Source organism: Felis catus, chromosome A3 (genome assembly GCF_018350175.1).
Source record: "Felis catus isolate Fca126 chromosome A3, F.catus_Fca126_mat1.0, whole genome shotgun sequence".
Classification (NCBI taxonomy): Eukaryota; Metazoa; Chordata; class Mammalia; order Carnivora; family Felidae; genus Felis; species Felis catus.
Window position 1 is genome coordinate 30,852,444 of NC_058370.1, and position 15,109 is coordinate 30,867,552.

The 15,109-nt window shown below is 44.7% G+C and overlaps 1 long non-coding RNA gene across 1 annotated transcript in view; it reads left to right on the plus strand.

Annotated features, from left to right (window-relative positions):
- The window catches only part of LOC109498065, a 79,156-nt gene extending 76,003 nt beyond the window's left edge, over positions 1-3,153 (plus strand). The window contains exon 5 of the long non-coding RNA XR_002154642.2: positions 2,465-3,153. This is a non-coding gene — a long non-coding RNA (uncharacterized LOC109498065). The remainder of the gene's footprint in view (positions 1-2,464) is intronic.
- The last annotated feature ends 11,956 nt before the right edge of the window (positions 3,154-15,109 follow it).

The following is a 15,109-nucleotide window of genomic DNA, read 5'->3' on the forward strand; positions in this document are numbered from 1 at the left end:
AGAAAGAAAGAAGAAAGAAGGAAAGAGAAAGAAAGAAAGAAAGAAAGAAAGAAAGAAAGAAAGAAAGAGAAAGAAGGAAGGAAGGAAGGAAGAGAAAGAAAGAAAGAAAAAGAAACAGAAGACTGTTTTCCAGAATTAGGGGCCCCTGAGTTAAGTTCTGGGGATTTCATGCTCCACTTTCCTTTCTAGTGTCAGTTCGCAGCGTTTAATAGAGATGCATTTCTATCAGAAAATAGCCCGATTTCACGTTGGAGATTTATCAAACCTGGTGTGACAGAGTGAATCACTGATCTCAATTCTCCACTTTCTGTATGCCTTCATGCCTTTGCTAGCGCTTCATAGTGGTCAGAGTTACTCCCTGACCCCTTGACGCTGAGCATGATCATGTGACTTGTTTTGGCCAATGGGATGTTAGCAGATAGGTCACAAGCAGAGTGCCTGCGCAGTTGGAGTTACCTTTTGTGCTCCGCGCCTTTTGTCGTGGGAAGAGCATTCCCTGGGTAACCACCTCGTGTGGAAAATATGGAGACACGTAGGGCCTATCTGGACCTGGCCTGGAACTTGGAACCAAGCCCGGCTGAGCCAGCCTTAAATTAGCCACCTTGCAGCCGTGGGAGCATGAGAATTCAGTGTTTTTTGCTGTATGCCACCGAATTTGGAAGATGGTTTTCATCACAGCACGATTCTAGGTAGAGCTCGTACACCCAGAAATGTATTCTCAATGCAGTATGGCTTACAAAAACTCACGCTTTAATTTATCCGTTGCTTAAAATTCTATTATACAAAGTTTATGCTAAAAAAAGATGCCTATTCGTGTATTTAAGTTCGATATTTATATATTTTTGGACTCTGGCCGTTGGTCACTCAGGATATTTCTGTGCATTGAATACACATAAGCTGATATAACACAGAAGGAAATAGTGGAGTGGTAGTGAGGGAAGCAGAGAAGACTGTTCGATGTTAAATTCAGCAAATATTTATAGAATTCCTATCATATGCAAGGTACTTTTCAAGGCACTAGAGACACACGGATAAAAATCCTTGCCTCGGTGGAGCTTTCCTTCTAGTGACACTTATTGGGTATGGGAATTATTCTGTTCCATAGCAGAACAGGGCTCTCAGTAGCAAACCATAAATTATGGGAGTGAAATGGACAGGAAGAATAAGGAAAGTTCACACCCACTGAGACTTCAGGATGTGGAAGGGACCATATCATGAAGGGAAAAAATAAGAAATGGGCGAACGCTCAGCAAATAAGTAGCAATGGGTTTTACTCAGAATGGGGAGAGAAATCTCTCAAGTGGGAAACCTAAAAATAAAAAAAAAAAAAGAAAGTCAAGTCAGAGACAGGAAGTGGCTTTTCTCTTGCCAGGAGTTTACCTCAGAGTCAAGGAAAAGAAAAAAAATGGACTCTTAAGTTGTTATGAACAGTTACGGCCTCTACCTCCTAGGTAAGGTAATCAGAGACTCTATTACTAACCGTACCTACGTCGTCACATGTCCTTCTACTTCTTCTAGGATCTTTTTTTCTTAAAGAGTTGTAAAGCTGTCCTAGGCAACCTGAGTGATGTAAAATATCCACTCTACTGGGCAGCCCTAGTGCTGATTCTGGCCTTCTCTTCTTTTATTTTTAATTTTTAAACAAATTTTTTTTTAATGTTTATTTATTTTTAAGAGAGACAGAGACAGAATGCGAGTGGGTTAGGGGCAGAGAGAGAAGGAGACACAGAATCCGACGCAGGCTCCAGGCTCCGAGCTGTCGGCACAGAGCCCGACGCGGGGCTGGAACTCGCGAGCTGTGAGATCATGACCTGAGCCGAAGTCGGACGCTCAACCGACTGAGCCACCCAGGCACCCCTCTGGCCTTCTCTTCTGGCCACTTATTTCCACGACATCTGTAGAAGAAGTGAGAAAGACAGATAATTTGGTGACATAGTCAAACATCTAAATATATGGAAGATTCTGGAAACAACAATGGCATGAAGAAAGTATAAATTTATTTCTCATTCACATAAAAATATGGCGAAGCTGTCCACAATCGGTGTGGTGCTCCATGCTCTCGGGGACTCTGGCTTCTTCTACTGTTGCTGCGCCTCTTGTGGCCTTGACCTCTTGTCCAAGATGGCAGCCTTTACACTCCGGGCAGCACGATAAAGAGTAGGCCAAAGAAGAAGAGAAAAAGGGATATTATTGCTGCTTCTTAAGGAAGAGACCATACTGCCATTTACGTTCCATTGGCTGGATTTTAAACGTCTTGCTTCTCTCAGGCACTTAGGGACGTTGAAAAATACAGTCTTCATCTTGGGTAGCCACGTGTCCAGCCAGAAATTAGGGGATCCAGCACGATAACAGAAAGCATAGCTACTGGGGATGGGCTAGTCAGAATAGGTGAGGCTGTGCTGTGGTACAAAGAAACCCTAATATCTCAGTGGCTTGACATAACTAAACTTTATTTCTTGCTCAGGAATCCAGGTTGACAGACACTCTACCATCACTGAGCTGACTCACCGGGAACCCAGGACTTCCAGGACCCCTGTAACAAGAGAAGAGAAGGCATGGAGGGAGGACACGGGCTCCTGAATGCTTCAGCTCACTAGTGATATCACCTCATTTCTGCTCTCAGCGCCTTTGCCAGAACCAGTCACCTGGCCTCCATCTAACCAACAGGGAGGCTGGGAAATGAGGAAGAAACATTTGATTATTATCAGTGAACAATAAATATCTAAATATCTCTGCGGTGGGCTAACACTGTTGGATTCGGTTAAAAAAATGCGTACGTATCGCTTCTTGGCCTTTTGGCTAAGAATCAAGTGCAAAAACATGTATATGTGTATATGCATATACAATGATTAACTGCTAGAGCACATTAAAGTTTTGATCGACCGTGTCAGTATTTAACATTCCTTTCTTCCTCTCAGCTGGCTTACATGTGGCTCGGAGCCTCAGTTTCCTTCTAGCCCTGTCAATTTGCACTTTTCTTGTATCCGCAGTCGTGAAGAAAAGCCGCGAGAGTTGATGCTAGGTTTCCCATCTGACACAGAGGAGGCCTCCTTTTAAACAATAATAAAAATAGCCTCCATTGATGTTGCTGTTTCTTTCCCCCTTTGTCTCGTCTGTTGAAAGAGCCAATTAAACAAAGTGTGTGCTTTCGGCGCCTGTTCTGTGCTCATTTTAAGATTTAATCAACCCTCTGAACCTGCAGCGTAACCGCCTCATAATGTCAAGTTAATATATTGAGATCAGCTCAAACCCACCATTCCCAAGGGTGGTTTTGTTTAAAGGCGAGTGGTAATTGAATTTCTAAACAACTGCCAAGCTTTCAAGGTACCAAAATAAACATTATCCAAACAGAAACTTACCCTGGAGTCTTTGGTTAACTTATGCATACTTTAGGAAAATAGAGGTTGTAACAATTATTTTTTTTAAAGAAGGGAGCTACACTCTTTGCTGTCCCTTTAAAAATTAATCACCATCTGCCCCCATTTTGCAAGGGGCATTTTTCAAATCTGAACAGCCAGATTTACAAATCAGGTAAATCAGCAGCTGATTATTCATCGAGACACAGTTTGCTTTATAGGAAGGCGTTTCAGTCTCCTTTAACCCCTGAGCTCTATCATTGCTCAACTGAATATCTTTAGGGCTGCTCACTGCCTGCGGAATAATGTCCAAATTCTGTAGCCTGGAGTCCTACACTCTCTGTGATCTGTCTCCAACACAATTTTCAAGGCTCGTCTCCGGCTACAGAACCCTTTCCCCTTCCAACCGAGCAAACACCCTACTCATCAATCGTATCCCACAGTTTACCTCTTGCAAATGTGTTTGACACTTTTCTACTTGGGTACGTGTTGTTTCTATTCCCTTAATCTGCAATGCTCTTCATCTTAAAGCCATCCCTTAGAATCCCACCCCAGTCAGTAACCCCTTCTTGTTCCTCTCAGTTGTGTTAAATGTCACCTTTGTGCTCGATAACACTGAGGGACACATTTATCGTATACTTCCCTCCTCCTGTCTTGCGTCAAAATAATTTATGTTTGGCTTCCACGTGAGAACGTAAGTTCTGCAAAGCCAGGAAGTATTTCTGTTTTTTTCTCTCTGCTTTGTGTTCATGAATGTTTACGGAGTACCTACTAAGTGCCTGGCCCTGTGCTGGAAGCTCCGAGCACAGATTAGGCCCCGATGAATCCCATGCAAAGACTGATTGTAATATTGAAGGAAAAGAAGAGATTGGTGAATGAGCTTAGAAATAGCAGTACAAGATGGGATGCACCTAGAGGGTTACAATATCTAATGAACGGTTGTCTGCAGCATGACTGGTACATGATAGAATGTGAGGACCGTTTACAAGAAGGAGGTGCTGTCACCAGCTTGGGAAGAGCTTCTTGGAGGAGCCTCACCAGGCATCTGGACGTTCGTGGACAAGGAGACGGGATATGTAACAGCATGGCAAAGGCAAAGGAGAGGTTTAGTGATGCTCAAAGGGAATAGCAGATGGCTTTTGATATAAAGTATTTGTGAAGGGAATCGTCAGGGACAGATGAAAACAGTTAGGGGGAAAAGGCACCTAGAAAGTCCTGAATTTCCAGAAGAAGGAATTTGGACTTTATTCAATACGCACAGGGAGCCACCGAGAGCCACTGAGGTTTGGTGTGATGTGGCAATGTTCTTCCTGGGGGTGTTAGCCTGGCATTGATTGGTGCAGGATGGTGGGAGAAGTGACAGATCATCCCTGATGCAGGAGCAAAACTGAGGGACTGAACTACGGCAGCAGCCGCCAGCATGGAGGGGAGGTAGGGAGTGGGTGACCTTGGGCAGAAGTGAAATCACCTGGACTTATGAACGAGGGAGATGTAGGAGTCAAAAGTGGGTACTGAGCTTTTCAGTCTAGAAGCCTGCAGAAATGGCAACGCTATATCGGTGAGGGGCCCCTAAGAGGAGGACCGGATCTGAGCATGAGGGGCCAACAGGAAATCCAGGTGGGCGGCTACAGGCAGTAGGAAACGTGGGCTGGAATTCAGGTAAGGGGCAGGGCTGGATATATTAATAATTATATAATTAATATAAAGAAATATTTTCAAATTTCAAGCGTCACTATATGTTAGCACTTTATGTAATTATTTTATGTTTTTAAGTTTATTTATTTATTTTTGAGAGAGAGAAAGCATGCATGGGGGAGGGGCAGAGAGAGAGGGAAAGAGAGAGAATCCCAAGCAGGCTCCACATTGTCAGTGAAGAGCCCGACGTGGGCTCGAACCCATGAACCGTGAGATCGTGACCTGAGCCCAAGTCAGATGCTTAACCGACTGAACCACCCAGGTGCCCCTGTTAGCATTTTACTATTGCAATGTCTATGCATTTAATTATTGGAACATCTTTGTATGGATATTTAAAGGCATCTTTAATGGGATATAATACATGTACTACTATAGATATCATCCATTTAAAGTATACAATTCAGTGAATTTTAATACACTCACAGGGTTGTGCAACCATCAGCACAATGTAAGTTTATTTAAAACAAATTTTAATGTTTATTTATTTTTGAGAGAAAGAGAGACAGAGTGCAAATGGGGCAGGGGCAGAGAGAGAGGGAGACACAGAATCCGAAGCAGGCTCCAGGCCCAGAGCTGTCAGCACTGAGCCCGACGCGAGGCTCGAACTCATGAACCATGAGGTCATGACCTGAGCCAAAGTCGGACGCTTAACTGACTAAACCAGCCAGTTGCCCTAAGTGTGAATAGTATTGATCACTTCTCAAAGAAAGTCCATGCCTGTTAGCCCACACCCTCCTCTCAGCCCAAGGCAACTGCTAATTTACTTTCTGGCTCTATACATTTTCCTATTCTGGACATTTTAAATAAATAGAATCATACAATACATGGTATTTTGTGACTGGCTTCTTTCACTTAGCATGTTTTCAAAGTTCATCCATTTTGTAGTGTATATCGTATACCTCATTCTTTTTTATTGCTGAATGACATTCCATTGTTTGGATATGCCTTATTTTGTCTGTAATTCATTAATCATTGGATTGTTTCCACTTTTTGACTATTACGAATAAAGCTGCTGTGAACATTCACGTACAAGTTTTTGTGTAGATGTGTATTTTCATTTCTCCTGATTTTATGCCTGGAGTGGGATTGTTGGGGGATATGGTAACACTGTGTTTACTACTGTGAGGGACAAACTGGTTCCAAAGTGACCAAACCATTTAAAATTCCCACCAATGACGCACAAGGGTTCCAAATTCTCCACATATTTGCCAACACTTGTTTTTGCCCGTCTTTTTGATTGGAACCGTCCTAGTGGGTATGAAGTGCTCTCTCGTTGTGGTTTTGATTTGCATTTTCCTAACAACGAATGATGTTGAAGATCTTTCCTTTTCTTTTAAAAAAATATTTATTTTTGAGAGAGAGAAAGTGCATGTGCGCTAGTGGAGGAGGGGCAGAGAGAGAGGGACATTGAGGATCCAAGGCAGGATTTGTGCTAACAGCAGAGAGCCCGACGTGGGGCTCCAACTCATGGACCGTGAGATCGTGACCTGAGCTGAAGTCAGACACTTAACTGACTGAGCCAGTCACCCAGGTGCCCCACCCATTTTTAAATTGGGTTGTCTGTTTGGTATTGAGCTGTTCTTTATATATTCTTGGTATGTTTCTTTTTAGATATATGATTTGCTAATATTGTTTCCCATTCCACGGATTATCTTTTCATCTAGGGTGTGTGTGTGTGTGTGTGTGTGTGTGTGTGTGAAACATTTATTTGCAGCATGAACATTTTTATTGTGATGTCCAATTTATGTATTTTTTTTCTGTCATTGCTTCTGCTTTTGGTGTCATACCTAAGAAATCATCACCAACCCAAGGTCATGAAGTTCGCAACTATGATTTCTTCTCAGATTTTTACAATTTCTGCTCTCACATTTAGGTTGAGTTAATTTTTACGGAATACGTTCTTTTGCGCGTGGAATCCAATGATCTCAATACTATTTGTTAAAAGGACTATTCTTTCCCCATTGTGACAAAGAAAGATAAATACCCTATAATCTTGCTTATATGTGAAATCTCAAACAACAACAACAACAACAACAACAACAAGATTGAACTCAGAAATAGAAAGTAGAACAGTGGTTACGAGGGGGTAGGAGGTGGAGGAGATAGGGAGATGCTGGTCAAAAGGAACAATCCTTCAGTTCTAAGATGAATAAGCTCTGGGGATCTAATGCACAGCATGACGACTATGGTTAATAATATTGTGTTGTGTACTTGAAATTTGCTAGGGGAGAAGATCTTAAGGATTCTCACCTATATATATACAAAACAAAAACAAAGCATAACTATGTTTTAGTTGGTGATGGATGTGTTAATGAACCCGATTATGGTAATAATTTCGTAGAGTCCACAGAATTCAGATAGTCATGTTGTACCCCTTAAATATATACAATTTTATTTGTCCATTATACCTTAATAAAGTGTAATCAATAAGTAAATAGCTAATACCACCCTCGCTAAAGGAACGGAATATTATTTAGCTGTAAAATGGAATGCGATTCTGATAGCTGTCGCAACATGGATGAACCTTGAAAATACTATGCTTGGTGAAATAAGCCAGACCAAAGGACAAATACTGTTATGATTCCACCTTACCTAGAGTAACCAATCCATAGAGCCAGAAAGTAGAATGGTGTTTGCCAGGGGCTGGGGAGAGGGAGGAATGGAGAGTTATTATTTAGTAGGTTTAGAGTTTATGTCTGAAATGATGTAAATATTTTAGAGATGGACGGTTGCCCAATAATCTACATGTACTTAATGCCACTGAATTGTACACTTAAAAATCATTAACATGATAACATTTTGTTATGTGTATAAAATGTTAACAAAGGCAATTAAGAAAATAAAATGGAGCCAGTACACGGTCGGATCTTGCTCTTTTCCACAATCTCTTCCTTTTGTTTGGATAATTTAATTCCCTTATACTTGGTGTTTTTATTGACATGGCTGTATTTACACCTACAACTTAGCTTTCTTGTTTTCTACGCCTCATTCTCTTTTGTCCCCCTCTGCTCCTCCTTCACTGTCTTCTGTATTAAGTGAATATTTTCTAGAATAGCATTTTAATTACTTTAATGACTGTTCCACTATATTTTTAAAGTTATTATCACAGCGGTTGCTGTAGGGCTTACAATATATGGCTTCCTTATCAAATTTTCTTCAGATTTTACTAGCATAATTCCGATGAATTCCAAAACTTTTCTGCTGTATAACTCCATGCCCTTCCCCTTTCATTTTGTTATTGTCCCCAATATCACCTCTATGTTACAAACCCAGAAACACATTGCTATAATTATTAATTTACATAACTGAATGCCTTTGATAGAAGCTAAGAGAGGAAAACTAATATATACGTACAGTTTGGTAACTTAATCTTATTTTCCATTTCAAGTTTTCTTCATTCATTCCTGTGGATGCCAGTTACCATGTGGTTGGATTAATTTCTTTACTTCAGTATGTCTTTGTTCCCAATACTGTCAAATACATTGCATTTCTATACTTCGTGGAGCCAGTAATACAATTATATACATACTGTTTTACGCAACCACTCTTTGTATCAATTAAAGACAGGAGAAGAAATATGCCATTATGCCATCGTTTATTGCTTGGCTCCACGATTACCTTTACTGGAGCTCTTTATTTTTCAGTGTGGATTTAAATTACTGGTTAGTGTCACTTAGCCTCAGGGTATCTCGGTGATATATTGTAGTAACTCTGGCTACTGATTCCCCTCCGCCTCTGGGGTTATTGTTGTTGTTTGCTTGATGTTTGTTTATTTATTTAGTGACTTGGCTCCGCTAATTTGGTAAAGTTTCCCTAGCAGTGTGCAGCCTCTGACGTTCCTGCTCAGATTTGTTTTTCTGGGTACCTAGGGGGTCATCCTTGACTCCACAGAAGCTACTTACTGGTCAAAGTTTGTGCTTAGGCTTCTTTAGCCAGCGAGACTGTGTGTGTGTGTGTGTGTGTGTGTGTGTGTGTGTGTGTGTGTAGCTTCAAGGTTACTACCACAGTCCAGGGAATTTATGGTTTGGGTCCACTTTCAGCCAGGGGCTAGCTTGGAAGTTCTTCCTGCATCACTCCTGAAAGGGTAGAGCCTTGGCTTGCATGCATTTGTCAAGACTTCTAGGGATGTGTGTGGTTCTCTTTTCACTCCTGGCTTCCAGGGAGCCCCCTGGAAGCCAGTGTTCAGCCAGTGTTTCGTCACGGGTTGTGCTTAAACTCCTGCCCTGGGAGGCACAGGATTGTTCTGTGTGTGGCCTGGGGAATGCTTACAGGTCTGACCCACGTCCCGCTTTGATTGTTCCCGCACACAGACCACCACATGTGCACAGCCTGCCTGACCCCCAGGGTCAACTGGGACCCCAGGAGGGTTCTTCTTAGCTGTCTTTTACCCTGTTTCTTTTTGTTAAACTTTTGGTCACTCACCATTTCACTGGCTGTTACCAGCATTACGAGCTACCAGCACGCCCTCCATTTCCCTTCACCAAGATCTCCTGGTTTTCAACAACACCCTTAAACATGGAATTCTCCCCATTCTCTTCCAAATAAAGTCAATCCCCTCAGGCAGGACTGTGGAGCTCTTCCTCCTCTGGCCTGTCTCTTCCCCTGGGAAGAATCTGCACTGAACCTGGAGTGGGGACAATGGCCCTTTTCTCCTGGACGTGGAGTGACACTCTTGCTCTGTGAGACCTCAGGAGGGATGGTAGCTTCTTGTCTTCTTGCCTTTTCCCTATCAGCATGGAACCTCCACCTGGTGAACGAGCTGGGGCAGGGTCGGCTGGAGTAGAGCTTCCACCATACAAATAAGGACTGGATGCGGGTTCCCTCATCCACACCCACCCAGAATAGTGGTTCTGCAACACGGGGTTGGAGAAACACTGGAGCCTTGCCCTTCTCAGAGCGAAATTGTAGCCCCGGCCTGGGAACTGAGGGAAAAGGGAGTCCTTGTCTTCTTGGCCACACTCAACAGAGTAGAGTTTCCATAACACAGAGTGGGAGGAGGAGGAGGGAGCAGGTCATGGCTCAGATACCATGGACTCTGCTGTCCTTAATGAGATTTCATAGATTTTCTTCAGTGTTTCTCTACTTGCTGTATGCCCTTAAGGTGATTCTAGAACCTGTAAATATTTTTTTTTAATATTTTTTTGCCACTTAAATAATTGTTTTTGTGTGGGCCACACTCCTCACTTTGCCATTCCTGGTGTCCCCAACATCACGTATCTTAATATTTTCATTTAATCTCAGTGCAAGGATGACTATGGAGTCCTTGACTCTCCTTTCACACACCCAGCCTGCCAAGAAATCTTACTGGTTTTACCTTGAAAATTTACCCAGGATTCAACCTCTTCTCTCCTCCTCGACTGCTAATCATCTCGGTCCAAGCTATCATCTTTGCTCACCTGCAAGCGCCTCCTCTTTGGGGTCATTTCTACCCCTTCAGATGTGACCCTGCATTACTCTCTGATTTCCCCTTTCTTCTGGTCACTCCACTCCAGCCAATCTGCTCCTCGCTGAACAGGTCAAACCTACTTATACCGCAGGGCCTTTGCAACGACTGTCTGATGTACAGGATGCATTTTTCTAATTATCTACATTGTTAACTCCTCACTTCAAGTGCTCGCTCGATGTAATCTTCCTGAAGGAAGAGACCTAGCCTGACTACCTTTTAAAAAATATTTTATTTTGGGGCGCCTGGGTGGCGCAGTCGGTTGAGCGTCCGACTTCAGCCAGGTCACGATCTCGCGGTCCGTGAGTTTGAGCCCCGCGTCAGGCTCTGGGCTGATGGCTCGGAGCCTGGAGCCTGTTTCCGATTCTGTGTCTTCCTCTCTCTCTGCCCCTCCCCCGTTCATGCTCTGTCTCGCTCTGTCCCAAAAATAAATAAACGTTGAAAAAAAAAAATTAAAAAAAAATAAAAAATATTTTATTTTATTTCAATTCCAGTATACATCCTGACTACCTTTTATACTGCAACACTCCCCTACCTCACTGCATTCCTGATCCCACATCCCTAATCTACTTTTTCTTTTTCCTATGATGCTTTCCGCTGTCAAACATGTGATATAATTGATGATTGTTTCTTGTCCATTCCCCTTGCTGGAATACGACTGCATTAGGGCAGGCTGTTCATCTTTGTTCACGGTTGTGTCTTTAGCACTTAGAACACAGCCTGGAACAAAACAGGTGCTCACTACGTTATTTGTCAAATGAATGAATCCATGAACTCTGATTAGTGGTGTGGACAACATGCCTGGATACAATTTGGGCCATAAATTAGAACAGAGGACGAATTTGGGGCCTTGGGTCCAGAATAAACTTGGAGTTTAATTCATGTACTCTTCTGACACATTTCAGACCGCCATGGGGGAAAATAGAAATTCTGCACCAGGGTTCCCAGGAAAATGCCACAGCAAAGAAGTAGTTGTCATAGTCCCAAGAGAAAAGTGGTTGTTACAGTCTCATGAAGGTGGATGTGGGGCTTCCCTATTAGACTACACACCTGCTCCTGACTGAAGGTTTAGTGGTTAAGCCCAGTGTCTTTTTTATTTTTTTTATTAAAATTTTTTTTTAATGTTTATTTATTTTTGAGACAGAGAGAGACAGAGCATGAACAGGGGAGGGTCAGAGAGAGAGAGAGGGAGACACAGAATCCGAAACAGGCTCCAGGCTCTGAGCAGTCAGCACAGAGCCCGACGCGGGGCTCAAACTCACGGGCCGCGAGATGGTGACCTGAGCCGAAGTCAGACGCTCAACCGACTGAGCCACCCAGGCGCCCCATGCCCAGTGTCTTAACAGAACCAAAAGGTGGCGGCCGCTGGAGAGGGAGTGACATGCTTGCCTCACTTGAAATGGTTCCATTCCTTGGGACACATTTCCAGCTTCCTGCTGCCTTTTATTTATCCTATCCCAGGGGAGGTGGAATGTGTTGCTAAATTTGGGAAGAGTGAACCCCAGTTTTCCTCTAGGGAGGGAGCCTGTCGGCAGGTACCAGTTCACTGCTGCTCCTCTGGGCCATAAGTCTTACCCCCCATCTCTCCACCCAGATAGGGTCTGTCCCATCCACGTGGGACCCGTCAGTCCGCCTCTTTCGGCAATTCAGTTGACAGGCCCATTTCGCAATAAACCGCGCTTTCCACAGTTAACAGCCTTTATAAGTAATAAGGGCGATAATTCAAGCCTTCCAATGCCACTCCGTTGTCTTAATTCTCACATTGTTGAGAACTCGGGGAGGGAGAAGGGGGCAACTCATGGACTCTTGAAAGACCTCCAGCATTTTGCTTTCATCATGTTGGCCACAACTGGCCCATATGGACACCCTGGCTGCGAGGGAAGGATGAGAAAGTGCTTATGTGGCTTTTCCAGCCTCTCTCTTGGAAGGCAGCAAGGGAGAAGGGGCTTGGAATGGCACTTGAGCAGGCTCTACCTGTCACACAAGCCATCTAGAGCCAGGCTCCCGAGACCGGCTTCATCAGCATCACCTGGGAGCTTGTTAGAACTGCAGACTATTGAGGGGCGTCTGGGCGGCTCACGTGGCTGAGCGTCAGACTTCGGCTCAGGTCATGATCTCACGGCTGGTGAGTTCGAGCCCCGCGTCAGGCTCTGTGCTGACAGCTTGGAGCCTAGAGCCGGCTTCAGATTCTATGTCTCCCTCTCTCTCTCTGCTCCTTCCCTGCTCGTGCTCTCTCTCTCTCAAAAATAAATATTTAAAAAAACAAAAAAAAAGGAAATGCGGACTTTTGAGCCCTACTCCAGACCTCCTGAATCAGAGACTGCATTTTAACAGGATTCCCAGGTGATTCATGAACATTAACATTTAAGAAGCACTGCCAGGATCAGGAGCCTGCAAACTACAGCCTGTGGGCCAAATCCAGCCTGTCTTCGTAAACAAAGTTTTATTGGAACACAGACACGGCCACATGTTGACGTGTTGTCTATGGCGGCCCGTGCGCTACAATGCGGGAGTGGAGTAGTTGTGACAGCGACCACAAAGCCTGCAAAGCCCAAAATATTTACTGTCTGACCCTTTGCAGAAAAAGCTTGCAGTCTCCTGGTCTGGACCGAGTTGAGAGCCGAGAGCACAGCTTGGTTGACAACGCTGGGCGCAGATGTGACAAAGCAAATTTAAAGACAGACTTTTCTTCAGGATGAGAAAAGCATAAGGACACTGGGGGGTGAGATGGAAGAGCCAGTACAGCTGAGAGCCTGACCGGAAGAAGGTAGGTCTGAAAGGGCGGGCCTACGCTGGCCAACTCCATCTTGTTCTGTGTCCTTCACCTTGACCACACCTCCTCCCCTTGAGTAACCCCCCCCTCACCTGCCTAACAGGACTCGGACCCTTCCCCAGCCAAACGGCTGAGGCCATAGCCATTACCTCACCAACTGCCCCTAGGCCCCAATAAAACCTTTGTCCTTTTGAAACTCGCTCTTTCTCCCCGGTATCGCTCTTTCTCCCCGGTATCTCACCGCTGCGTCGGTGCAGGTAGGGGATTGAGCTCGAGCTAGCTCGAATAAAGGCTCTTTTGTTTTTACATCGGACTCGGCTCCCTGGCGGTATTTGGGGATCACGAATTCTGGGCATAACAGGTCGGCACCCTGGGAGGAAGAACAGGATGGAGTCAAGGTTGCACGTTAGAGCTCGAGGAAGAGCTGGTAGGATGGGGGTGGGGGTAAGAATGTAGCTAATTGTTCAGGTGAAAAGAGGCAAATCCACAGGCTCTTGGTTGAGGGGCCTTCGCATTTGGAATTTCCCACAATGCCTAGCATACAATCAAACATCAAGTAGGCATCTTTCAATGTTTTATGAACGGGAAAAGGAACCTCAGTAGATAAATTGAGGTTCCCAACAGAGCCTTTTGCTTTTGCTTGAAGCCCCAGCATCTCACACAAGCAAACCCCTGAGGGAGGGGGAGGGGACGGAGTGCTCTTATTCCCACTGCACAGCTGGGAAATCGTGGCCGAGAGAGGGTCAGTGACTATCCCGGGGTCACCAAGCCAGGAGGCCATCCCCAGCTGGGGCTGGAACCCACGCCCCTGGGCCCAAGAACTTGCTCACAGAAAAGCTGCTCCAGAAAGGCAGAGAGTGGGGGCTGGGTTTTCCACCCGCAGGGACTTTGCTGCTAGTTTGTGTTGGCTGCTCAGGGAAGCCAGTTATCTTTGTCAACAAACTGAAACACAAAGTTGGGTTTCTAGAAGAGGCCTCTGGTTCTGTGATACCTGTGCGCGAAAACGAGGGTTGCATTTCTGCGCCAGACTGAGCTTTGGCTGGAATGCGAGGTGGGGTGGGAGCCAGAAAGAGAGCGAGGTTGAATTTCTGCCAGGGCCTCTGGGAGACCAGAGTTGACAGGAGGAGAATGCCAAGGGCGGTCCTTGTGGCCCTTGTCCTTTTCTGGGGCCCCCTCCCTGCCGCCATTCTGCCAAACGTCCTCCAACTCTGACTGCTTCCCCTGCTAGCTGCCTGAGGCCTGTTCCCAGGCTCGGGTACACGCTCTGACGCCTTCATTCCTCTTCCCAGACCCCGTCCAAACTTCCGGGGCTGTGTCCTACCTCCTCAGGAACATTTCCTAAAGCACTCACCCATGTGGGTTCTGTCTGCCTGGCTTCCCTGAAGCAGAGCGTGAATACGCTGGGGGTGTAGCTGGCTTATTTTGGAGATGTTCCTAGGGAAGTGGGACTTGGGGAGGCAGGCAGGTGGGGGGGGGGTGTTAAGGAGGAAAAGTCACACCCAGTTGTGTTATTGAAGTTGCTCTTGTGGTTAATGGCATAAAAATACACCACAAGCTTTGGTGTATTGAAGCTTTGGTGTCAAGGCATACAAATTTGGAATATTTTTCTCTTCTTGCATTAATTACACACTAAGCCTATTTCCACTGTCTGCATTGAACTAGGTTGCGTTTGGTATTAATAAAGCTTTCTTTAGTCACTGTTTGCCTTGTATCTATCCTTTCCTTCTAATCTTTCTGTGCCTCATATATACATTGAGTGTAAATAAAATTGTAGTTGGATTGGAAAAGAATCCATCTTTGTTTTTTAATAAGAGCTTTTGGGGCTCCTGGGTGGCTGAATCG